At 49.5% G+C, this 27,398-nt stretch overlaps 1 protein-coding gene and 1 long non-coding RNA gene across 3 annotated transcripts in view; both read right to left on the reverse strand.

Moving 5' to 3' along the window:
• The window catches only part of PPARGC1B (PPARG coactivator 1 beta), a 101,695-nt gene that overhangs the window by 42,512 nt on the left and 31,785 nt on the right, over nucleotides 1-27,398 (reverse strand). The window lies entirely within an intron of this gene.
• Nucleotides 10,776-11,778, reverse strand: LOC139011611 (uncharacterized). Its single transcript, XR_011471606.1, has 2 exons — nucleotides 11,673-11,778; nucleotides 10,776-11,132 (listed from the first exon to the last, which is right to left on the reverse strand). It is a non-coding gene; the product is annotated as an uncharacterized lncRNA (long non-coding RNA).

Raw genomic sequence — 27,398 nt, forward strand, 5'->3', positions numbered from 1 at the left:
CCACACTGGGCTCCCAGGGGAACCCCCTGCAGGATCTCCACCCCCACAGCCCACCAGGACGTTGGGTTTTGAAGTGGGAGGGATTATGAGGAAGCTGATGAATTAGGTTTTCCATTTTTATGAACTTAAAACCATACAGGGCAACCCATCATACTCTTATTTAGCCTGAGTGAATTAAACATTATGAACTTGGCAAAAAACAAATACATATAAAACCAAATTTCTTTTTCTTTCTTGCATATTGGAAATATGGTGACATTATATTTTGTACATGAATTCTATATCCTCCCATGCCCATGTACTCATAGCTATTATTCATACACACTATTTCATGGGCAATTTAAGGGCTTTACCAGGCTAATTTGAATCCTCAGACTAAGAAGCCATTCTTTCGGTAGCCGGTATCCACCACTCAAAGTGCCTGAGTGGCACATGGGAGCCCAGCAAAGTGGATAATTAAAATCCAGCCATTCTGCCCTGGCCCGGGAGCTCAGTTGGTTGGAGCATTGTCCTGCACTCCCAAATAATGTTTCTGGTTCGATTCACAGTCAGGGCACATACCTAGGTTGCAGGTTTGATCACCTGGGCGAATACAGGAGGCAACCAATCCATGTTTCTCCCTCACACTTCCTCTCTCTCTCAAATCAATTTTAAAAAAAGAAAGAAAACATATCCTCGGATGAAGATTAAAAATTTTTTCTTTAATTCACCTATTATAGCCCTGGCTAGGTGTGGCTCAATGGGTTGGGCATTGTCCCTTGCACCAAAAGGTTGCTAGTTCGATTATGGGTCAGGGCACATGCCTGAGTTGTGGGCTCAAGCCCCAGGAAGGGGTGTGCAGGAGGCAGCTGATCAATGTTTTACTCTCACATTAATGTTTCTCTCTCTCTCTCTAAATAAAAAAATTACTATTTTTTAAATTCACCTGTTTTACAGAAGAAGCTAAGGCTCAGGAAAGTAGTATGGCTTTACTATGCAAAATGTGAATCCGGACTCAACTCCCAAATTCTTTGCTGCCACAACCTTCAGCCATCTGTCTATTCAGGTTGACCACAGCTGATAATTTAACACAGTGGGGCAGGGGAAGAGAGCTCTTTTCCTGGTTCTGAGCAGGTGAATTTGAAATTGGGGGGGGGGGGGGGGGGGGGTTCGTCTCAAAGCCCTGCTAGTACTTTGCAAGTCCTTCCTCAACGTACCCCACCCAGTCACTGTAGATTGTACGGCGGTGTGTTAGCCACAGCATGAACCCAGGGACTGTCTGTGTCCCCTTAGAATGTAAGCTATGCGAAGGCAGGGTCCCGGGCTTGTCCTCTGTTGACTCCCAGCACCTGGAATAGTACCTGGCACAGAGTAGGTGCTCACTAAACCTTTGTGGGGTAGGTGGGGGCAGATGGTGGGTGAGTAGAGCCCCCATTTCCCAGGTCAGTTTGGGCACCTCTGCTTCACATTATTGTGATGCCTGCAAGGCCTCCCTCTCATGCACTCCCCTTTACTGGGGGGGGGGTTGTTGGTTTCCTTCCCCATGCATTTATTCCCTTATGGAAATTTCTGCCTTTCCTTTTCCAGTAGTCAGATGATGAGAATCCCAGATCTGTGAGCTCCCAGATAAAGCTGGTGGGAAACAGATTCTCTTGGGCCCCAGCAGGCCCTCCCTGGTCATGTGGTCAGTGAGGGCCAGAGAAGGGAGGCCAAGGAGGCCTGCTTAGCAGACCCCCACTGACTCATCATGTCCCATGTAGCCACAGGTGAGTCTGCCTTATGTAAAAAAGCATGTCCACTGGGCACATAGAGTAAATTTATGTCAAACAAATAACACGTCTTCTTTCCTTTTTTTCATGTACCAGTGATGGGTCCCAAGGGGTGGTATTACCACAGCTTCACCCCCATCCCCGCCGCAGGACCAGGTCCTCTGTATTATGCACTAGCGATGGAATTGCAGGCACTGAACTGAAGAAGGGGAACCATCTGACAATGCTTATCACCAAAGCCTGATGGAAAGCAGGCAGGAAGGGTGGCGCTCTCAAACAGAGAACAGTGAGATGTTTCAGGGAGTGAGGTTCCCGCCACCCCAGCACCTAAGTGCCACCTGAACCTGCTTCTCTGCCCTACTAGGTTTCTCCCACCTACTGAGATTGGGGGTCTTGACGCTCATAAAAACCCTTTATGCTGTAAACTAGACATTCTCCCATTTGATCCTCAGAACAGGGCAGAGGTAAAGGCATTTTTTTCCGATGGGGAAGCTGAAGTTCAGAGAGGGGAAGTAACTTGCCTAAAGTCACACAGCAAGTTAAAGAGGGGCAATACTAGAACCCCGAGACCCCTGACTCCTAAATGAAGCAGTAGTGGAGAGCACTGATTGGGAGTCACAAGCCTGAATTTTCTGCACTATTGGCATGGGGCCTCCCCTTCTCTGAGCCTCCGTTCCCCACATTCCAACAGTGGTCAGCCTTGGAGACCGTGGTCTGTCAGCATGGAGTCTGGGACATACAGAGTCAGCCTGGGATGGCCAAGCATGGTGGAAAGCCTGTGGAGACGGCAGGCACTGAGGGATGGAGCGTCATGGTGGAGTGTGTCTGCACCGATGTTGTTGGGGAGGCAGTGGGAGGGGGGCGTGGGGAGATCTGCCAGCTCCTTGGGATGCTACTCAAAGCGTGGTCCCCGGATCAGCAGCATCAGCCTCCCTGGAGCCTGTTAAGTTCTGCAGAATCTCATGCTGAGTCCCTGAACTCCTGAATCAGAATCTGCATTTTAACAAGCTCCCCAGGTGACTCACATGCACAGTTTGGGAAGCAAAATATTTTAAATCAGGAGTCAGATTGTAGCATGTGACCTTGGGTCTGACACCTAAATCCTTCGAGCCCCAGTGTCCCCATCTGTAGAGTAGAGATGATGTGTACACCTCACGGGACCGCTGTGAGGGTTATGTAAGATCACGCATGCCCACAGCTTAGCCCAGTGCCCGGCAGGTAACAGCTGCCCGAATTGCCAGTTTCTTTCCTTCTTGAAAGGCCAGAAGGAAGGAGGCCTCTGCTTCCCTCCCAAGTCCTGCCTGTACATCTGGGAGGTGAGGAAAGACCCCCCTGGGGCAGCAACAGATGGGGTCAGGGTGGGAGCAGAGGGAAAGAAGGAGAGGAAAAGAAATAAAGAAACAAAATAAAAACAAGCAGCAGAGACTGTGTGAATCCCCAGGAGGCAGGCGACATGTGAAACCCAGCGATGTGGCCATTTCAGCTCATGTCTTAAAACAGGGCTTTGAAGCACAGGCAGAAACCAGTGGCTGGGAGGGAGGGATGAGCGAGGAAGGGCCATGGAACTGTGTCCCTTCAGGTCACACATGACAATGTCTTTCCAGCCCAGCTCTGAACCAGTCCTCTGCATGGCCAGGGCAGACCCGATGCTGAGGGTCACTACAGCAACAGACAGAAGCCGAGGGCTTGGGCCCTGAGGACCAATCCAGGGACTGTCAACCCAGAGGAGCTGGACCGTGAGGGCTGAGCCATGTGATCTTCCCTGAGTGATTGAACCTCTCTGGGCCTCCGTGAAAGGGAATAATAATAGCCCCAGCCACTGCCTTAGGGTTCTAATGAGCCTTTAATGAGAAGGGCTTTGCATAGTGTCTGGTGCAAAGCAAGTACTCAAAAGACAATGGCCATTAGGGAGCTTATTGCATGGGAGTCTTGAAGCAACTGCTGGAACAGCTGCAGCTTCTCTGGGCCGCTGGAGCGTCCTCGCCACCTAATCCCAGGGTAAACTCTTCAGGCTCTGATTGACAATCAACTCGCCCCTTAATGGCAGCCACAGCCTCTGCTTCCACTCCAGCCCCCACCAGAGCAGCCACAGCCATCTTCCCAAGATGCAGATAAGCCTGCCTGGGATTTCTCCCAGATAAAGACCAAAACCCTCCCTCAAGCCCGTGATCTATGTGATCCGACTCCTGCCTACCCATCCTGTATCCTTTCCCAGAATTAACACACCACCCTCTATGCCAACTTTTGGTCTCACTGGCTTCTTTCCATCCTGGCATGTGCCTGAATCTCCCCCCACAGGGCCTTTGCATGGGCTGTTCCCTCTGCCTGGAACACCATCCCCACATGTAGATCCGCTTTGCCTAGTTATCTCCTATCTATTCTTTACACCTTGGGGGAAGCTTTCATTGAGCCCCAAAGACCCGATGAGGAGCCCTACTTCACCTGGCCTCAGCCTTCTGGAGGTCCTGAGCCTTCTAGAACCATCACAGTTGGTCAACATTTATTTGCATGGGCATTTGCTTAATGCTTACCACTGTATTCCCGGTACCTGGTGCAGAATAAGTGCTTAATAAACACTTGGGGAGTGAATGAATAACCCCATTCTCTGGCCACCACCGCACCCCTACCTCCAAGGAGGTCCCGCCTTCCCTCTCACTTGATATCCTAGGCCTTAACTCTCCACACACATGGGGCAGTCCCCCATGCTGCCTGATCCTCAACTTACATCCATGACTGGCAGGCCCAGCACCAAAGATCCAAATGTTTCTAGATCTGATTTTCTTGAAAGCAGCGTTGGGCCATGGCCAGGGGAGATGTGTGCTGCCAGCCTCAGCAGTAAACGCTGATGAAGCTGTCTGGGCCAGCTAAGCTGAGATGAGAAAATGCCAAGGTTTAAAAGCACCGGAACCCATTTATTTATTGTTGTTCTTGTGCTTCCAGGCTATTTTAAGCTTCAGATTGATCTGTTGGCCCTCCTCTCTCTAAATATCACTCCAGAAACACCGAACACGCACCTGGCCTTACCTGTCAGCCTCAGCTGCCCCCTGCCCCATCAGACACACAACAGCGACACCAGCAAAAACTACCAGCGAAAACGGGGGCCTGTTCGCATGTGCTACCTGCCTCTGTGAGGGGTAAGTGCTTTCACTGAAAGTCCCCAACAGTCCTCATGGGAGGTATTATTAGCTGCTTTTGAAAGATGGGGAAATTGAAACTCAGAGAGGTGAAGAAACTTGCCCAGAGTCACACAGTTGCAAAGTGCCAGGATTGGGATTCGACCCCAAATATTTCTAATTCAAAGATCAGGCTCGGTTCCTAACCACTTGGCAGAACTGCTTCCCTCATTCCCTGCCAAAGCTCCTCTGACATACTGTGGGTTTTCTCATCTGGCCCATGCCCTTCCAGCTACCTGCAAGGACCACACCACGGTCAAAGCCATCTGCCCCATGTGCATTTCCATGGGAAGATCACCAAGCGGGGCTGTTAAGAAAAAAGGGGAAGTTAATGTTATGATCCTGTCTGTACTTTAAAAAAAAAAAAAGAAAAAAAACATAGATGGAAGGACAGATGGATAGTTTAGATGTTCAGAGATTACTGCTAAAAGACCACACAAGAAAATATTAAGAGTTTGGCCACAGGAATAAGGAATTGGTTGGAGACAGTGGGAGGTCAACGAGGAAGCCCCCAGCCAGGAAGGAGCCCCAGGGCCGGGGTCAGTGTCTCAGGCCTCTGGGGTCTCCCCCGACACTGAACCTGAGCCTCTGATGAGGTGGGGGCATGGACGTGCTAGTGAATGAATAGCTGTTTTGCTTTCTATCTAGGTCTTTGGCCTTCTGAAGACAATGAAGTTGGAGACTCTATAATGGAGATTAGGGGTGGGGAGGAGGAGAGGAAAGCTGAGAATCGGAGGGTAAATTCAGCTCCTGGAAGCCTGCCCAGCGCTCGTTCCTGGGAAATGACTCAAGCACCACTTATGCCAGCAGACAGTCCATTTGGGCCCTGAGGTCACCAAACCTTGTCATGGTCCTGCTTATTAAATATAGAGGCGCGTGAAATGAAGCTGCCACTCTGGTGCTGGGGCTCTGAGGAAGGGACAAAGAGTCAGGGATAAGAGGCTGAGTCTGTCCCCTAGTCCCCGGACCTGACTGCTCACCTAGGAAGCGTTGGGCTATGGCTACACTGAAGGTTGGACTTGGCTCTTGGTCTTGGCAGGAACTTGGTGACAGTCCCATCTCTCCTCCCTGGCAGCAAGGCGGTCCCTGCCCTCCTCAGCACCCAGCCCCTGCCTGAGAATCTCTGAAAATTTGGCAATACTTGGCCCATGATAATCACTATCCTTTGTTCAGCCTCTCTTGGGTACCACGCATTTTACAGCCATCTCATTCATACTGTATAACAACCAAGTAAAGACAGGTAGACACACTGGCCAGTCCATTTCACAGATGGGGAAGCTGAGTGCCAGGGGTGGTAAGTAATGTGCTTGAGAACCCGCAGCTAAGTTTGTGACATTGGAACTGGACCAAAGCAGCAGCCAGGCAAGAGCTTCAACTAGAATCCCATTGGCTGAAGCAACATGGCTGCAGGCAAGCCACCTGATAGCCCAAAGCCTCAGTTTTCTCATCTGCTCAGAGGGCTGCCAACAAGGAAGCATGAGAATCAACTGAGCTGAATCATGCTTCTCAGTCTCTGGTCACATACCTACTGGGGGCATGGGGGTGGGGTGGGTGGGTGGGCTGAGACACACTCAAAGAACAGGATGCCTCTTCTCAGACTTCCATTTCCCTCCCACAATAGAAAATTAAACATTTTCACTAGTAAGGAAAACTATCTTCTATTATTAAAAAACACAAGTGTATTCTAGGAACTAGAATGCAAACGCTGTATTAACTTTTTCAGATAAAATATGAATGGTTTTTGTGCTGTAGATTCTGCTTACATTGGTTGTGGGTTTCACTGATGGGGCCACTGGGGAGGCAGTGACAGGACTGTTCGAACATCGACTTTGGAATCAGAAAGATCTGCATTAATGTGAGCTCAGTCACTCACCAGCTGTGTGACCCCAGCCATGATACTCAACCTCTTGGAGCCTTAGCATCTGTATCTGTAAAATGGGAATAAGATCATGCTTTACAGCAGGAATCCTTAACTTTTTTTGAGCCATAGGTCCCACTGGCAATCTGGGAAGCCTAAAATAAAACGGGATTACAAAGGAAGCCAATAATATTAAAAAAACATTCACAAACTATTAAAAAGAGTATATTTATGTTACAGTAATACAACAGGCGTCCTTATTGCTATAATATCTAGTAGCAAGTGCAATGATCACCTGTAATTTCAAAGTAGCGTTGAACATAAATAGTTCTAGATGTCTGAAGTAACTGTAATGCGATATGAAAATATCTATGATTTCCATTAGTGGCAAAAATCACAGGTACCACTCATACTTTTGTGGTTTGTCACCTACATTCACAATGAAAGGAAATGCTAAATTTCACTTAGAGGTTAGCGAAAATAAAGATGTAATATTTTTTTTCCATCCAAGTTCACAGACCCCCTGAATTCTATCCGCTGGGATTGGCTGATGGACATGAGGTTAAGAAGTTCACTGTAAAGCATGTTCACATGCCTGGCATGCTCTGTCAAGGTGCTTCAGGGCGAGCTGGTTCAAGCTATGCCAGCGTCTGCCCCCAGACACAATAGGGCCCAAGGTTCCACCTGCATGCCTTTAGGAGGCCTCTAGGGGAGTGGCTTGAGCAGCCTTGAGCCCTTCGGGAGCTCAGGGAGGGATGTGGGTCATGCCGGTCTGTTGGGTGAGGCCCTTAAAGCTAATCCAGAAGCTTAGGGCTGGAAGAGGGTTAAGCCCCAGTTAGATATACACTCAGGCTGTCTCAGCTCAAAACAGGCTGTGTCCTGCCTATGTCCTCAGCTGCTCCTGCAAAAAAGCCGTTTAAAATCTGCCTCTTTGACACCTCCACTTGGGTGGTCTATTGGCATCTCAAGCTTATATCCAAATGGAATTCTATTTCCACCCATGGCAATGTCTCCTTCAGTCCCCTCCCTGTCAAGTAAATAGCACAACCTTCACCCAGCTGCTCAGAAGCAAAACAGGATTCCTCTCTCCCTCACCTTCACATTCAATCCATCAGCCAGGCCTGTCCACTTCCTCTCCAAAGTATTCTTCTCTCCATCTCTGCTGTCACCATACTATAGCTCATGCTGTCATCATCTCTTGCTTAGACTCTTACAATGCTGCCTAATGGGTCTCCCACTTCCAAACCTGTCCATCTCATCTCAAGCTGGTCTCTCCTAAAGTAGCCAGAACAACCTTTAAAAAAATGGAAATCAGACCATGTCACCCCACTCCCTATTAAAACTCTTCGAAGACTCTCCAATTGCATGTAGAATAAAATCCAAACATCTGGGGCTTACAAGGCCCTTGCCTATCTTGCCAGCATCCTCTCCAGCCACTTTCTGCCTCACTCACTATGCCCCAGCATCTTGGCATTCTTTATATCACAGCTTAAAAGCTGGCCTCTGCCCCAGGGCCTTTGCACAGGCCATTTTTGCATGGCTGGCTTCTTCCAACACTTTGACCAAAACGTCACGTCTTCAAAGAGGCCACCCCTGACCCCTCACTATAAAGTGGACACCCTTCCCTACTCTGGGACACTCTCCAGCACATGGCCATGTCTTATTTTCTTCACTACCCAAATCACGGAAATGCTCCTGTCCATCTTTTCATGTTTGTTATCTGTCCACCCCCACACGCCTGGACACTCCTGACTACCAGGAACTAGTCTGTCTTGCTTCCTACTCTATGTTGGCACATATTAGACACTCTTCAGATTTTACTGAGGGAGCTTATTTTGCGTGGGAAATGGGCTGGGCTCTTGACACGCACTGTCATTTAATCTTCACAGCTGCTATTATTTCCATTTGACAGAGAGAGGAAGAAACTGAGGAGGCCCACGGAGGTTCCTCAGCTGGTTGAGGTCTGTCTGAGGCCAAAGCCAGGTACTTAATCACTGCAGTATACTGCTTTAAAAAACAACCTTCCAAAAATCATCCCTCAACAGAAGACAAGGGAAGGATGATTCTACAGAAAGATGCAGAGAGCAGGGCTAACGCGACGGTATCCCAGGTCTCATGATGCTGTGGCCTCATCCTACTCAGAAGCCATTCCCTCCTGGCCCGCTCTGCCTACAGGAGCCGCTGGCAGGGATGTGGCACCCACACCTGGACTCACCTCTGCCTGCAGTGCTCTGGAAAGTCCCCACTCTCCTTTCTCCTCACCTTCCTCTTCCCGGACTCTAATCTCCAGATCGGGTTTCCAGAGCTGTGGAGTGTCCTCTTAGGAAATTCCCTAGTCACACTGGGGCCCAGGAGGCCGCAGATGGAACCCTAGAACTGAATGTAGGAAAAGACCTTGACAACCACTTAGTCCCACCTCCTCCTTCTGCTTTAACCAAACAATAGCTGCAGGTACTTCCCTCTGTATCTCCATTTTACAGATGCAGAAACTTGAGGCTGAGAGGTAGGCTAACTTCCCTGGGAGACACCCAGGTAAATAAGTCTTTGAGCTTGGATGTAACCCAGGAAATCTGACTCCCTAAGCTGTGACATTTAACCCCCATACTAGAATAAAAACAAAACCCTTTTTTGCCTTAGCCGGTTTGGCTCAGTGGATAGAGCATCAGCCCGCAGAGCGAAGGGTCCTGGGTTCAATTCCGGACAAGGGCATGTACCTTGGTTGCAGGCTCAATCCTGGGCCCTGGTCAGGGCGCATGTGGAGGCAACCAACTGATGTGTCTCACATCCATGTTTCTCTCTCTGTGTCCCTCCCTCTCCCTTCCACTCTCTCTTAAAATCAATGGAAAAATATCCTTACGTGAGGATAAACAAGAACAACAAAAAACCCTTTTTGATTCAGAGCCTCTTCAAAGGAGGCACAAGTGCCAGAATTAGAGAACAACAGAATGAAAGGGGCCCTTAGAACTGGTTCTACTAGTAACTCTCCGATTTACCATGGGAGGAAACTGAGGCTCACGCCTGCTTGACGCTGCTTCTGGTGAATGCCCTGAGGCCCTGGACACAAGGCAGGGCGTAGAGGTGGCACGCTGGGGGGTGGGAGGCACTAAACACCCCCCCCCCCCAAGACCCACTCCAGGACTGTGCACCCCTTGGTGCCTGCATTCCAATCGGGTTACAGCAGGAAGGGCAGGTGCTCAGCAGACAATGCTGCATCCACAGCAGGCGGGAGGCAGCTGTCGTGCAGGAGCTGGTCTTCAACAGAACTCCCTGTTTCCATTTTAGCCCTGTTGCTATGGGATGGGCCAGGAGGGGACAGCGGCCTCCTTATGTAGGGCAACGCAGGAACCCTTATCCCCCTTCTCCCCATGCACAGGCAACGGACACAGAAAAGACAAAATAAGCAACTGCCCTTTAGAGGCAAACACATCTCTTTGCCATTTTCCTGCTTAGAGAAGTGTGTGTGTGTGTGTGTGTGTGTGTGTGTGTGTGTGTATACGCGCGCAGGCCTGTGCCCTAAAACAGTAAATCAGAACAGAGTGCTCTGGCCTGGGTTTGAGACTGAGAGCTGCCACCTATGCTCCCAAACCAAGTCGTCTTGCCTCCCCAGGCCTCAGTTTCCCCATATGGATATGCAAGAGTCAAACTAGACACTGTCCGATGTCCTTCTCGGGCTTAACTTTTGATAATTCTATGAAATCCAGACAATCCGAAACCTTTCTCACTCAATTAAAGCCCCAACACATGAGTGACAAGCCATTAGCCAGTCTCTCTGCAAGTCCTTCCCCAAGAGACGTCACACCTCCTGGTCTTGCTCTAACTCGGGCTGAATTTTAACCCTTCCTTCATAACTCACATCATCAGGGGTTGGCAAACGTTTTCTGTAAAGAGCCGGGTAGTAAATATTTTAGGCTTTTAAGCCATAAATAGCGAGCTGCTCAGCTCTGTGGCAGCAATGTAAAAGCAGCCACAGACAACATAGAAACAAACGGGTGTGACTGGGTTCCAATAAAACTTTATTTACAAAAAGACAGGCAGCTGATTGAATTTGGCCCTGAGGGCCTTAGTAGTGAAACCCCAGAACCATTGTTTTAACCACCACCCCCTCAAGGCAGTCCTTTGCCCTGACACAGCACTGCTCCTCCCCTAGGGGCCCTGGGGTCTTCAGAGCAGCTTGTCTCTGCCCTTCGGTCATCACCTCTGGCCTTTGGGTTCTTGGTTTGCACGTCTTCCTGCTGTGGGCCTGCTGTCTTCGAGTTCCACTTCTCTCTGCTTGGGCGCCGTTTCTAATCTGCAGTGGACTGGTCAACCAGATCTCCGAGCTGAGGCTCTGTCTAACCCAAGAACCAGTGGCCTCTGAAGGAAAAGAAAGCCCGTAGGGAACAGTGCCTGTCACCATCGTAGCGGTTTTGGCTACCACAGGCTCTTCGCTAGAATCCGAAGGCAGAGGCTGTGGGATGAGATGTGTCTGAAGGCATGAGGAAGCCGGGCTGTGAGCTGTCCTCCCCACAAACATCTGTTGCATGGATGCCAAGTGCAGCAGTGCAAGGGCATTCTTTTCAACAAGGGGCTACTTATGCTATTATTAATGGAGCCCTGGGAGTTTCAGAAGACAGAGGATGCTCTGATGAACCAACTTCCTTCAGTCGTTCCCCTGGGACTTGTCACTATAACCACTTCTCCCTTCTGACAGGAAAACATCTCCTATGAGTCAGGGGCTTCTCCTGGCAGCCAGAAACCACTCTCCTGCCCAAGGAGACCCTCCCTACTGCCTCCACCCAGTTCTCAGGAAGAGGATGAGGAAAGAGCAGGCAACAGCAGCTGCCCCCGCAGGCTGTCCTGGGGGAGATCCAGCAGACCAGCAACCCCGAGGGAGGGCAGGGAGGGTACACCCACCACCAAACCCAGTGGCCTGGGCTCCACCTCGCCGCTGGCTGCATGAAGCTGAGGATGTCCGGTCCCAACGCTGTGGTCATTGTCCTTTTATCTGCACGTCTCTGAAGGTCTTCAAAGAAAAGGCACATGAGCTTTTTCCACGGAGCCCTGGGGGCAGATCCAAGACACCAATGGGGGAAGTCATATTTTTCCCATGCGAGAGAGAATGTTTCGATGAAGGCAGTGATGTCCTCCACTTTGCTGCGATTCATAGAGGCCGGCAGAGCGAACTGCAAAGGGTGCCCACACTCCCAAAATGCACGCTGCTTTAGTGAACGTAACTGTATATCAAGTCTGTGCTCTTCCGTTTCTTACCCTTCATCAGTATATTCTTTAAGGCTCACAACAATCCTCAAGGCAGAAATTAATAGTCCCACTTTGCAGACGGGGAAAGTCAGGCTCAGTGATGAGAGGAAGTAGGACAGGAAGCCAGGATGTGACTGCAGCTTCCTAGCATCAGTGTCTGCACAAAACCATGCTCCCTAAACGACACTCAGAATCCAAACCCCATCCCCCTCCATCCCGAGTACAGTGAATTCATTGGGGAGATTCTGGGTCTTTCTTTGACCCTTCCCGTGTCTGGGGCAAGCTGCTGATGTGAGGATTGATGGGATGGGGACTCCACATCTTAGATGCCCCAAGAGGAAAGACTTCTGCACACACACACACACCCCACCCCACCAAGGATCAGAAGTCTCCACGGAGACCAGGAAAAGCCCTGCTGGTTCCAGGACTTTCCATGCTAATTCCCACTTTACAGCTTCCTGCCCTGCTCCTCCCCACCCTTTACTCTAAACACCCACTTCAGCACCTCTGTCCATACCTTCCACCACTCAGCCCGCTCCCGCCTTCCCTGCTAAGGTGACTTTGTTCTCTGCACCACGTCTTCAAGGCACTGCCCTTCCAAGTATTGCCCAAGGACACCCTCTGCCCTGTTTCCACCCCTCCAAGGCTTTAGCATCACTTCCCAGTGGGGAGAATTGGAACCTAAGGCCCGGGGATTACGGGGATGACGGGTCAGCTGCGGGGCGGGGGTGGGGGGGGACGGACGGACGGCGTCCCGGGACCAGCAGGTACTCATTCATCCCATGTTTATTGAATAAGTAAAACTTTATAGATGTATCCTTTTATATTTGAACAGAAAAACCACCAGGCCCTGGGATATGGGCTGGCACTCGTTATCTTAATCTGTAAAAGGCTGTAAAAAGGGGGGAAGGGGACTGCTGGGTGCCAGTCCAGAGTAACTCTCCTTGTCTCCTTAACTAATTGGGTCTTCAGGGAAGATTCTGTCCACAGAGGAAAGAAGAGGATTCCTGCAGTGAAAAAAAACACAAAAAAAACCTCCCTTCTCGCTCCAATATTCTTTAATCACCACCCATTCTGCAGATACTGACTTTTGCTCTAAAAGATTAGCCTCCCCAGGCAATGAAATCACAGAATCACAGCACCAAAGGAGACCTTGCACTTGGGTGGTGCCCTCGCCCCCATCCAGAGCAGGAACACCCTGCAGGTCCTTGCACGCCTTCTGGGATGGGGATCTCCTGAAGAAGCTGGGGGTCATCTTTAAAAACTCTTAAGAGGGAGCTCTGGGCCTCTTGCAGGGTCTTTGGCTGCCCCAAGAGTTGAGGGCAGGTGGCTCAGAGAAGGGAGCCGAGGAGAAACCTCATAGAATCAAAGGACAGTTGTTGTTTTTATTGAGGCGTAACTGACACGTAACATTATATTGGTTTCAGGTACACCACATAATGATTCAATATTTGTACACATTGCGAAATGATTACCTCAGTAAGTCTAGTTAACACCCATCACCACAGTTATACATTTTTTTTCTTGTGATGAGAACCTTTCAGATCTACTCTCTTAGCAACTTTCACGTGTGCAAAACAGCACTGTTAACTAGAGTCGTCCGGCACAATACACACAGGATGTATTTATTTTATAACTGGAAGTTTGTGCCTTTTGAAGTTAGAGACTCAGCATTTCCCAAGGTTTGGTGCCTGACCCCCTGCTGCAGAACCTCCTGGGGAAGTCCTAAATCCATCTCTGGAGGAGACCCAGGAGTCTGTTTTTTAAGCAAGCTCCCAAGTGATGAAACAACCATTACTGTCCACTGTCCAGACTCCTGCCCCAGCCCGCGAACCTGTATAGGTCACATATTCCTTTTGGATCACCAGGCTCCATTTCACAGTGGGGCCACTGAGATCCACTCCCAACAGAAGGCATGCACCCAGGGTGATTGACAGGAAAGCAAACCACCAATACACTTTGTCATTCATGTCTTTGCTTATTTCATCTGGTCCAAAAACAAGAGCACTTGTACCCTCTCAAGATGCCTCATCGTAGCATCGGACTCTCTTCCGATTGTGCTCCTTTTATTATAATTTTTAAGCCTCAAAGGCCCCCAGGAAGCATAGGCTACAGAGCAGCTCACTCTGGATTTGGATGGTTTGGGGCTGTTGCCGCTTAGACGGGGAGTGTGGCTGCCCGTTGAGCTGTCTGTGGACAGAAGGTGGTCACAACAGCAGCCATCAAAGGAACCCCCTCAAAGGAAAGCACAGTTGAGAGATGGAGCTTCTGGACGCAGTAAGTTCCCTTTCTTGGGGGTGGGGTTGTCGGGGGATGACTCCGAGACAGCTCTCTTTCACTTATAACCAAAACAACCCTGGCCGTTACATGCTCACATTCTGATGTGGGTGGGAAAACATCCAGCAGGCGTGTGGCCCCGCAGCTTCCTCTTATCCATAGCTGCTAACTAGGGGGGTGAGCCTGTGTTCTCTCACCCGCATGTTGGGGTAGAATTTAAAAGGTTTAAAAATCATTGCACATAACCCCGTGGGGTTTTTCTGATGCCTTTTTTCTTTTCTAGGCACCTAATAATGTTGATAAGCCGAGGGGGCTCGCGCTCTGCTTCTGAGGCCTGGGAGAGGATTCTGTTTCTGTTGGCCAGAGAAGACCTGTATTCATTCATGAATCTGTTCATTCATTGCTTTATTCATTTTACTGACATTTACTGCTGCTGGATGGTCTTCACTCCAACCCTCTGATTTCTTCTCCACCTTTCCTACCACCTAGACCAGGGATGGCGAACCTTTTGAGCTCGGCGTGTCAGCATTTTGAAAATCCCTACCTTAACTCTGGTGCCGTGTCACATATAGAAACTTTTTTATCTTTGCAACCATAGTAAAACAAAGACTTATATTTTTGATATTTATTTTATATATTTAAATTCCATTTAACAAAGAAAAATCAACCAAAAAAATGAGTTCGCGTGTCACCTCTGACACGCGTGTCATAGGTTCGCCGTCACTGACCTAGACATTCCTCCTGTCATTTCTGCAGCGTCGGCAGCATGCAGGCAGCTGGGGTGTGACGTGAGGCCAAGCCTGTGACAGGGTGTCTGGGAAAGCATCTGCACAGATACACCTGCCTCTGGATCCTGGCTCCTGTCCCTGGAGTGTCTTCCCACAAAGAATGGTTTTCAGGCTCAGACCTCAGTTTGCCTTTGCTCTGAGCCAAGCCTGGCCTAGACCCCTGGGCAGCTAGCCTCGTACATGTGGGGGGAGGGCCAGTGAAGGATTCTATTCTCTGGCCTCTTTTAGTGCCAACCTGGGTTGGGGTTGCCACCAGCCCCCAACAGTCACAACTGTAAGCCGACAGCAGGCTCCCGAGACATACCTGGACCACTCACGTGGCACCACCAAGTAGACGGCAAGACCAAGTGCACAGCAGGCCCTTTGTAAATACTTGGCACTAGAACATATGGGGAGAAAATAATTTCTGAATGATAAAGATTTATGAGTCATTTGAACTGCCACGTTCCATCATCAGACTGTAAACTAGAAAGGCAGGAGCCCCTGTTTATTGGGTGCTTACTAAGTGTCAGGCCCTGTGCGGTATCATTTGAGACAGTAGAAATGATCATTCCACCCTCTCCTTCACAGAGGAAGAAATCAAGGTTCAGAGAGGCCCAAGATCACCTGGCCAACAAGAGATAAAAGCCAAGATTCAAACCTGGGCCTGTCTGGCTGCAAAGTGCATGCCTTTAGCCTCTTTGCCTTTTTCCTGTCCCACCTTTAGAACTAAAGGGCCCTCGGACAAGGGCATAGGCCCAAGCCCTGCTGCACAGGCCAGACTGAGGCCACAAAGGAAGGTCCAGACCTCCTGAACCCTGACTATCAGTATGAAGAACTCTCTGTCGCTGAAAGTATATAAACACCTTCCTCTTCCCCAAACAGCTATTTCAGCGCTGACCTGTGCCAGGCAACTACCTAGCACTGGGACTATAGCGGTGATAGAAAGATGGGGTCCCCCACCATTCAGTCAGGTGGGGGAGCCCAGGTGATCAGAACACGAGAAGGAACTGAGAGCTCAGTTGGCTGGAGTGGGGGTGGGGGGTGGGTCAGGGAACCTGGGAAGGATGAGGGAAAGTATGTGGGGCCAGAGTCTGAAGGACTTTGAGGTCATGCGTGGGGCGGTACAGTTCACCTTTGCCCTAATATCATGGGGCTCCACTGAGGGGGTTTCTTCAGGACAGTGACATGACAAACCTGGACTCCAGCTGCCACGGGGAGATGGGGACAAGTTGGCAGCAGGGGCTCCAATTAGGTGGCTATCTCATGGCCAGTGTGACAGAGTGGCCTCTGAGGAAAATGAAGTAAAACGAAGAGAAGCAGGTAGATTGGATGGATTGTGGTCTGTATTCTGGGGTGGGAGTGAAAGACTTGGTGAGGCCGGGCCGTGGGCAGTAAAGAAGGAGAAGTTAAAGAGGGCTCTCTGGTCCAGTGCTGCGGCCACCTGGGTAGAAGAGGCAGGGGGAATGGGGCTGGGGTAGGGGTGAAATGCAATAACGAGCTCCACCCTGGACCTGCTGGGTTTGGGGCACCTGAAAACAGGTGAGCAGTGCAGTCAGCCTTAGCAGGCAAGTCGGCAGTCTCCTGCGGCCCCTGCCTGGCTGCGCCGAGCCCCTGTGTGTGTGCATGTACACGGTGGGGGTGTGAAAAGGCTGTTGCAATGCTCCTATTTATATAATGCTACAGAGCACACTCAGACCCTCTCTAATCCTCTTGTCTGGTCCTCAAAGCATCCCAGTCAGTTCTCCCCATTTCACAGATGAAAAACCTAAAACCCAAGAGATTAGATGAGTTCCCAGAAGGTTTTGCTTATGCCATTTTGCTATCCCTGCTTTAGTCCTTACTCTTCACTCTGTTGCCCCCAAAGACTAAATTCCTTAAGGCAGAAGTCCAAGGTCACAACTCCGGCCCACGTCTGCTGTCTTTCAGGCCCCACGCAGTCACCATGAAGGTCACTGATCCCCTTCCCTACTCTCTTTATGAAAACCTCTGCACAGCTTTAACCGAGTTGCCAGTTGAGCAACTCAGTTAAATGGGGCAGATGTGCTGATTGGTCAAGACAAGTTCCCTGATGCTGTTGGTGGCTGTGAGTCTCAGTGAAAATTAACTAACTGGCTTCTGGGGTGTTGAGTGTGGCAGGGAGAGGCATGTCCCCAGGGTGAGGAAGGCCTGAGTGGGCCGACGGTCTCTTCGCTCTGTCCTATTTCAGGACCCAGGAGTTCTGGTGCCCATTCCAGAACCTCTGCCCTAAGCACCCTGACCTTCCGTCCACCCTGTGAGCTCAGAACCGGTGGCCTTCACACAAGCCCTTTCTTCTCTTCCTCTTCTCTGCCCCCTCCCCACCTCTGTCCCAGCAGGCACTTGGCGGCACCCCAAAGGCCCGCTGGGAGTCAGGAGGGAATGTTGAGCATCTGGCCAGAGCCCAGGCCAGCCCTGTGGGTTCATGTTAGGGCACCTGCTAGTGTGCAGGACCCTGGGGCCAGCCATCCTATGATTGGCTGAAAAGATCTGGCTTCTGGCCATCCTAGCACCCAGGGCCCCATGACCCCAAATCCCAGCTATAAATAGATGAGAACCTGTCAGCCCCCTTGCCCATATCCAGCCTCCCCATCCTCTTGGCCAAGAATGAAAGGGCAACTTGAAAGGGTGCAGAGCCCAGACAACTAGCTCAGCTGCTCTGGACCCAAACCTTCGCCGACCTAAGGGAAAATGCTCCATCCTCCAGAAATTCAGGGATCTGCCAAAGCCCAGGCCCACTCAGCCCACATCTTGCTTCTTTCCCCAATAACTACCCTGGTGTAGCTACTGCTTCCAGCCTCCAGATTTCTGAGTCATTTGAATCACACTTGAATATGCTGCCACAAACAAGGTATTCATTAGGGACCCACTGGCCACTCCTAGGGGAGTGTGTGTGTGTGTGTGTGTGTGTGTGTGTGTGTGTTGGGGATGCTGGTCTTTGCAGAAAAAATTTTTGAGCTTCTTTACAGCTTTGAGGACATTAGACCAACTACTGTCCCTTACCTCACACAAAGGGAATAAGCCTTACTCAAGGTTACACAGTAAATGACTTGCAGAGCAGGAACCCGACTCGCAGGTCAGCACTCATGCAGCCTCAAGCTGATCACGAGCCCTACTCCCGGCACCACTGGGGTTTTTGCTTATGCTGTGCCAATGGCCTGGAGTGCCCTTTTGCTTCTCTCTCCTTCTCTTAATCTCACCCCTTCTTGGGTTTAGCCCAATACCACTTCCACCAAGAAGCCATCACAGCTGTCCCGACCCTCTCTCTTCCACCAACATATACACTCCCCTTAACAATGCATTTACTCAGTCATTTGCTTGGCACTGACCAAAATGTCATGAATAATTATTTTCCTTTATTTAGGAGTGGTGAGTAGAGTCTATTTCTTAGGTCAAATCCTAACAATTAATAATAGCTGGGTAAGGATTGTGAGGCTATATCCAAAATCAGCAGGAAAGAGTGTGGTAATTGATTAGTGATGTCTGCCCTGGCCATAGACTATGTCAACCCTCATGCCAGGTTTTGCTACCCCTGCTTTAGTACTTACTCTTCACTCTGTTGCCCCCAAAGGCTAAATCCCTTAAGGCAGGAGCTCAGCTATATAGATCAGTCAGCTTCAGCTGTCAGAATAGGGATTCTCCAAGCCCTGCCCACCACCCAATGTCAGCAAGGGGGCAAGCAGACGATGCTGGGGGGAGGGAGGAATGACAATTATCCCCTGCTCACATCTGGATGCACCATGCAAAGAACTCTATAGCCACCACCTCAACTAATCTGCAAAAGAAGCCTGAGAGGCAGGCAGCTATTCCCTCTCCTTGTCACATGAGGAAACTGAGGCACACAGAGGTCAAGTGACTGCCCCGCATCATGCTACAGGAGTTGGCAAGTTCAGACCTCCACCCAGGTCACAGAATGGCAGCCATCCAGAATTGGCAGGAATCATCCAGTCCAGTGCCCCAGAGGACATAGGACAGCCAACCTGTCAGGTGACCGCCCACTTGCCCTCTCCTGCCTCCCATGACAGGAAACTCCCTAACATCCAATGCAGGCTAGTCCATTCCATCTGGGGGCAGTTCTGACTGTTGGCAAGCTCCTTCTTAGCCTGAGCTGGAACCTCTCCTCATGAACTCCATTGGCCAGTACCACCCCTCACCCATGTCAAATATTTGCAGGCAGCTCTCAGGCCCTCCCGGAACCTTGTTTCCTCTAAGTAACACACTTCTACAGCACCTGCCATCTGGAAGAGCACCTGGTTTAGAGGCATCTTGCTCTCCATTGCTTTCTCTGAGAGCACATCTGTTTGCCTACTTTGGTGACCGAATCATCTCCTCCCTCATTCTAGATCTGGGACTTCTATGAATACAGCCAAATGTTTGAAACCATCAATAATTTTTTCAGTTCACCATGCTTCACACTGTACATCTCTTTCCCAAAATACCCCTTCTCTACAAAACTAGAACAAACTAGAATAACACTGTCAGAGCAAGAAGGGCCTTTGAGACCCCTAATTCAAACTCCTCAGATGAGTGAGAAGGGCCCTGTCTCAGATTCGATGCTGAGATGATGAAGAGTCAGACTAGAACCTAAACATCCTCCTCCCAGTTGTGGCTTCTGCCCACCAAACACTAGGTAATATTTGACTTGAAATCCTGCACCCAATTCAAGGTCAGGCGAGCCGACCTGGGTCATACAGAGGCCTGCTGATAGGTCAGGGTGAGAATCTGAACTCTGCAGGCCTGGGCCAGGCCGGGGCTCCCGCTGGTCTCCACACAGGGCTCATCCTGCGTTAGCACTCATGCTTGGGGCTTTGCCCTCCCGGTGGGCTGAGGATGCTCCAGCCTCACGTGGCTCTGTTCCTCCTTCCTGTGTGCCCTCAAACAGGAGGTCTCAAAAGTCAATCCTGGAACAAGCCTTCCCTGGAGGCCCTGCCCCTCATTTTCCCCTCTTTCTGCATCTCCTCATTGTCTCAGAGCTTATCACCATTTTGTCTCTGTGTCTCTAGAGAGCATCATGGACGCAGCGGTCTCTCAGTCTTTTCATGGAGTTGTATCTTCAGAGTCCAGGATAATTAGATGTTCAATCAAAACCCAAAGTCATGAATGTTCCATGGGTACTGAGGAGGTCCAATGACACTTTTGGGGAAGGGGATTCAAAAACTTGACCTTGAGGGCAGAAGACGTGTCCCCTCCGCCAGGCACAGGCGTGCCTGTTGTTTTCCAGTTACTGAGCACTTATGATGCGCTGCGCACTTGCACTCATCACACAGATTCCTAACCACCCTCATCGCGGTCTAAATGATGGGGAGACTCAAGCTCACAGAGGCTTAGTGACGTACACCCAAGATGTGGCAGAGACAAAATTCAGGCCCCCGTTGTATGACATTTGAATTGTCATATAGACTTTGGAATCGGCTTGAAAATTACTATTAGCTTAAAAAATGCCTGCTGAAAATTTTATTGGAATAGCTTTGAATCTATATATTAGTTCAGAAAAAAATTAACCTCTTAAAAATATTTAGTCTTCCTACCCATGTGTGTGGTATATCCCATTTCTTTGAGTGTCCTTCCTTATCTCTTAATGTTTTGTAGTTTTCAGTGTATAAAGTATATAAGCTTTACACATTTTTTGTAAAATTCATCACTAATTATTTTATATTTTAATATTATAACTTATTGTTTTTAATTCTATTTATGATTATTTATTGCTTGTATACAATTTTTATCACCTATAAATAATTAATTTTTATGTATTCGACATATATTCTGATAAACTCATCCATTAGTGTTTGTACCTGATTTGATTATTTAGTATTTTCTACAAATACATTATGCCACCTTCGATAATGACAATTTTATTTATCTTTTCCCAATTTATATCGAAATTTTTCTTGCAGTGGCTAGGACTTTTAGTACAATGCTGAAAAAAAGGCATTGAGAGCAAGTGTTCTTAACTTTCCCCTCCTAACATGGGGGAAAGCATTCGAACTTCACTATTAAGTATGTTGTTAACTGTTAAGTTTCTTAATAGAAGCTCCTTTTCAGATTGAACAAGTTCATTCTATTTCTAGGTTACTGGGAGTTTTTAATCATGAATAGACAGTGAATTCTGTCCAATGTTTCTTTATTTTTTAGTCTACTAAAATGGTAAGTTCCATTGATTGACTTTCAAATGCTAAAGGAACCTTGTATTTCTGTGATTAATCTTACTTAATTATGCATAATGTATTAACCTCCTTCTATAAATAAAATTTGCTAAAATTTTGTTAAGAAAAACATAAAACATAAAAAATTCAGACCTCTTCGATGAGCTGCATTCATATTTGGAGCCTGGCCCTTATCTGGACTTTACCTAGTAGTTAATGGAAATTGAGGAAGGACCCTACCGAGGAGGGGCTGATGTGAGCCCTTCAATTTGTGACATTCAAAAAATAGACTTATTGGGGGTAACTGCTTTCTAGGGCACCTACTCCATAAAAGACTGGTATGTGAATAAACTCCCTGTCACGTACAGACATTAGGCAGAGGTCATCTCTCTCTCCTATGAGATGTTTCTAGCACCTCTGGATACTATTTACATATATAAAAGGCTAAGTGTCTGTCTGACCGGTAGCAATGATGCGCACTGACCACCAGGGGGCAGATGCTCAATGCAGGAGCTGCCATAAAGCACACTGGCCATTTAAAAATAAACAGCACCACCGGACTGGTGCCAACAAACCAGCACTCGGCTTCCCCCAAGTGGGACACAGGCCCCACCACCACCCCATAGTGACACCCCACCAAATCGCAGTCAATGCTGCCAAGACCCCATGGCGCAAAATGCAGCCCACAGCCCAGCCCAGCCTGGAATTGGTGGCTGTGGGTGCCAGGTAATGGTGTCACATAGCAACGCCCAGCTTCCTCTCCCTAGCGACTAGCCTCCTTGGAGTTTCTTCAATCCAAGAACCTGACTTGCTTTATAGCCAGGTACAAACATTTTACAGTTTAACCAAATGTTTGGCAAGCGTTTTCCCGTGCCTCATCTCATTTGATCCTCACAGAAGTCCTGGAGTAGGTAGATAGGAGACTAGGTAGAATCCTATTTTTATTAGCAAGATGCGAATAGCGATATTAAAATATTTCTTCTAATTAATTTCCTTTCAATGTGCACAAATCCATGCACTGGGACACTAATCTTTCCATAAAATCCTGGAAACTGAGGGTTGGTTCTAAGATGACAGAGTCAGTCACACTCCCTTTTTTTTTTAATTTAAATTTTTAAAAATATATATTTTATTGATGTTTTACAGAGAGGAAGGGAGAGGGATAGAGAGTTAGAAACGTTGATCAGCTGCCTCCTGTACACCTGCCACTGGGGATGTGCCCGCAACCAAGGTACATGCCCTTGACCGGAATCGAGTCTCCTTTTTCCCCCATTGACTTCTCCCCGGACGCCCCCACCCCCCAGCACATGCCCTCACTCCCCACCCCCATCTGTGTCCATTGGTTATGCTCATATGCATGCATACAAGTCTTTTGGTTGATCTCTTACCCCCTCACCCCCCACCTTCCCTCACAGGTTGGACAGTCTGCTCAACGCTTTTATGACTCTGGTTCTATTTTTGTTCATCAGTTTATGTTGTTCATTATATTCCACAAATGAGTGAGATCATGTGATATTTATCTTTCTCTGACTGGCTTATTTTGCTTAGCATAATGCTCTCCAGTTCTATCCATGCTGTTGCAAATGGTAAGAGTCCCTTCTTTTTTACAGCAGCATAGTATTCCATTGTGTAGATGTACCACAGTTCTTTAATCCACTCATCTGCTGATGGGCACTTAGGCTGTTTCCAAATCTTAGCTATTGTAAACTGTGCTGCTATGAACACAGGGGTGCATATATCCTTTCTGATTGGTGTTTCTGGTTTCTTGGAATATAGTCCTAGAAGTGGGATTACTGGGTCAAATGGGAGTTCCATTTTTAACTTTTTGAGGAAACGCCATACTGTCTTCCACCGTGGCTGCACCAGTCTGCATTCCCACCAGCAGTGTACGAGTGTTCCTTTTTCTCCACATCCTTGCCAGCGCTTGTCGTTTGTTGATTTGTTAATGATAGCCATTCTGAAGGGTGTGAGATGGTACCTCATTGTTGTTTTGATTTGCTTCTCTAGGATGATTAGTGACTTTGACCATATTTTCATATGTCTCCTGGCCTTCTGTATGTTTTCTTTCAAAAAGTGTCTACTTAGCTCCTTTGCCCATTTTTTGATTGGATTGTTTATCTTCCTTTTATTAAGTTGTATGAGTTCACTCCCTTTTTTAAAACAAGGAAACAGAGGAAAAGATCCTAAGCTACCTCTGGAGAGTTACAGATGCAGAATGTCTGGAGGAAGGTGTTGATGGGGAACCTGGGAGAAAGGGGGAGGAAGAGCTGTGACTTGTAGGAGGGGGGAGCTTCACTCTGAGGTCCCACGAGGCTGAGCCAGGGCCAAGGGAGGGAGCTGAGACTGCAGCTCATGTATCCTGAGGAAGCACCTGTGATAGTCAATCTGCCCAAAGATGGCCACAGGCAGCCCTGGGAGGTAGTGAGGGCACTGGGCCTGGGCGTGCGCAAACACAAGCTGCTTGGTGGGATGGGAGGGGCTGCAAGCACTAGACGGTGGGCAGTCTCCATGAGACAGCCTTGAAAGTCCCCTTGACCAGAGAGCCCTGCTCTGAGCCTCTCCTCACTCACTGCTTAGGGGTCCCTCTTGCTGCTGGAGGTCTAGGAAGCCTCACAGACCCCTCCCCCTCCTGCCTGCCAAGGTCTAGGCTGAGGGTAAGAGACAGACGAAAGTTTTCTGGCCAGGAGTGTGGGCCTCCCCACCACCTTAGTTCCGGGGCATCTGCTGAGACCCCGCTGATGCTGGTCCATGCATGTGAGCACCTGGATGCCGTGTGTGTGTGTGTGTGTGTGTGTGTGAAGAAGAGAGTTTTAAATCCCCATATCCAAGTGTCCTCCTCATGGGAAGCGGGAGCTCTGGGAGGAGGATGGGGCGGTGCAGCCCTCATGGGGAGAGAGGACCAAAGAAGGCAAGAAGTTAGGACAGAGGGGGCGGGGAGGCCACAGGCAGTCTCCTGAGGAGACCCAGGCTGTAAAAGGAGTGAAGAGGCCTCTGTGATCCATGAGGGACGAGGCAGACACTTAACTCTTCCCTGCCAGCGTGGGCCAGTAACAGAATTCCCCAACACATTCCGGGCACAGAGCCAGCAAACCCCCTCCCTCTCCCGGCTGTCAGCATCACTCCGGCCAGGCCTTACTACTGAGCAGGGCTGGCAATGGCCCAGGGTGGTGGGCTTGGGGAAGAAGGTGGGAGAGTATGGGGACAAGGAAAACGGGCTCTAAAGACGGTGAGAACGGATCCTGGCTCTGCCAACCTGGGCAACCTTGGCATGTGCTTGGGGACTTCTCTCAGAAGTTTCTCCATCTGTAAAGTGAGCAGACTGTGTGTGTGTGTGTGTCTGTGTGTGTGTCTGTGTGTGTGTCTGTGTGTGTGTGTGTGTGTGTTTCGGATGATTGAGAAAACTCTAAAGCCCTGTTGCATACGAAGTGCTCCATAAAAAGAAGTAAAACAAACCACAGAACTTCCTGGGCAATAATGACAACAACAAAAATGGATGCTGACTGAGTTCCAGCCCTGGCCTTGCTGCTTAACTAAGACGAGTCCCATCACCTTTCCCAGGCCCTGCATCTGCAAAATGGAGATCATAACCTCCCTCTTGTGAGCCCAGTGCAACAGACCAGGAAGTGGTTGTTTCTGTTGTCGAAGAGGTGAGCAGAGGGTGAGGTTAGCACTCAGGGCAGGAGGTAGGCAGGAACGTGAGGGTGTGTGCACATATGTGTATGTCTATGCACGTGCAGAATACAAACAGCCCAGAGAGCCTCACCCCCTGTCTGCTGCCAAAGGGAAAAGGTTACTACGCTATTCCCGTCCTCTGAGAACCACACACAGTCCTGGTTGAAACCTGCCTGAAGCCTCAGAGCTAGCTAGTGGCAGAGCAGGGATAGAAACTTGGGTCTAACTGCTCAGGTGTCTGTTACTCTACAGCGCTGGCCTCTGGGTGGGTCAGTCCCGGGGCTCCTGGATGAATCATTGCAGCCTAGCTGTGGCTGGCACCAACACCCACCTCACACGTGATCTCAGAATCCCCTTGTCTACAAGTGCCAGCCATGGATGGTACCACTGCCCGAGGAGGCGGGGGGGGCGGGGGGGGGGGCGGGGGGGGGGTGTTGGCATTTGGGAGTCCAGGTTGGAGCAATGATTTGATTTGGGAGCCTGGAATGCTGTATGTCCTAGATACACGGGTAGTCCCATACAACGAAGAGCTGTCCAGCTTGAAACGCTTTTGGCACTTCTTTTGGGAAACACTGAACACAGGTGAACTTTTCATGGTGCACATGGGGAAGCTAAGGCTCACAGAGGGAAGGGAATGTGCCCATGATCACACAATAAGGTAGCAATGGAAACGAGGCTCTTCCTCCTCCCACCTGTGCTCTACTCTGCTGTTTTGTTTTTTTTTAAATATATTTTATTGATTTTTTACAGAGAGGAAGGGAGAGAGATAGAGAGTTAGAAACATCGATGAGAGAGACATCGATCAGCTGCCTCCTGCACATCTCCCACCGGGGATGTGCCCGCAACCCAGGTACATGCCCTTGACCGGAATCAAACCTGGGACCTTTCAGTCCGCAGGCCGACGCTCTATCCACTGAGCCAAACCGGTTTCGGCTCTGCTGTCTTTTCTACAACACCTGTAAGGGTTAGAACACAGTGCAGAAGGGTTCCAAAATAAATGTATATGTATGAGGAAGCTAATAATGACGGAGGAAAAGGGGTAGGGTTATGGTTGGTCAGGGAAAAGAGGAGGTGATGGGAAGAGTGCTAGACAGTCAGTGCTCTCTTGATGCTAACCACTAGGAGGCAATGTTGGCCTCAGCCAGCTTGGTTGTGTTGGAGAATGTTAGGAGGAGGCAGGGAGGGGAAGACAAGAGGACCCATCAGTTGATTTATTTCTACCTCACTTGATTTACTTTCCTTATAACTATCCAGTGTACGTAATGCCCCAGCTCCCTTCAGTGCTGCCTGTGGAGAGAGGTACGAGGAAATGAGCGAATTGGAGAGACCCCGAGCCCTGAGCCCTTCCCAGCTCCCATGGTAGGACAGAGGAAGAGGAGTAGGTATCTCTAGCTGAAGCCTTCAAGGCAAGATATGCCCAGCTGCAGACTCAGCATCCCTTTCTAGATCTCTTAGAAAATGCTTATCTCAAGTGCCAGCTCCGATTGATTGGGAGGACTGCCTGAAGCACTGTTTTGCAAAGGATTCTGAGGCCTGTCCAGATCCAGGGGGAAACGTGCAGTGATTGATTAGTTCTGTCTGCCATGAGTGCTGAAAGGGAAGTTTCAGCTCATGTACCATCTCAGGCTTGACCTTCTCTCTTCTAAGAATCCTCTGCAGGCCTCACCCTATTGGATCCCTCAAGCAACCTGGGTAGTGGGCAGAGCAAGAATGATTGAGTCTCGCCTGGCCAATGTGGCTCAGGGTTGAGCGCTGACCCATGCACCAAGAAGTCACTGGTTCAATTCCCAGTCAGGGCACATGATTGAGCCCCTTTGAAAGGAAGGAAATTGAAGGCCTACAGGTCCAGGGAAACTGTCCAAGGCTACACAATGAGTCAGTGATGATTACAGGGACAAGAACCTTGGATTCCATCTCTCTTGCTATTACTGCTCCGTCCCTTGCTCCCTGAGGACCCACAGTTGTGCCTTCTCAGCAGCCTCATGGACCTGTAGTTATGGCTTCTGTAGGAGGGGTGAGAGTTCAGCCACGTGAGGCTATCAAGAGGCTATTAGAGTCCTCCATGGCAGGGAACTGCCCTACCTCACCCCTATACACCCCTCAACTGCCCATGAACACACCCCCACCAAACGAGGAAAGGGGAGGCCGGTTCAGGTGGAGCTGTGTGACCAGTTCCATCCGTCTCTGCCACTCACCCACTCTGGGGCCTGGCCGAGTCCTCGCCTCACCCTGAGCCTCAGTTTCCTCTCTGTTCAACGAAGATGCGTGGCCCCAAATGCTAGTATGTGGACCAGCCACCTCAGTGCCACCCATGCATGGGGACTTGTGAGCACACATAGGCCAATCCCAATCCCTGACCGGAGCAAATACCTGGGCCACAGCCTGGAATCTACACTGTGAACTGGTTGCTCAGTGGACTCAGGCCTAGGGACAGAACACAATCCCTGGGCAAAAGGCCCTCACTGCTCCCAGACCAGCAGCCTCACCTCCCTGACTCCCTTGAG

The sequence above is a fragment of the Myotis yumanensis genome, unplaced genomic scaffold (genome assembly GCF_028538775.1).
Source record: "Myotis yumanensis isolate MYYU_CA2020_CCGP unplaced genomic scaffold, mMyoYum1.0.hap1 SCAF_5, whole genome shotgun sequence".
In the NCBI taxonomy this organism is placed as follows: Eukaryota; Metazoa; Chordata; class Mammalia; order Chiroptera; family Vespertilionidae; genus Myotis; species Myotis yumanensis.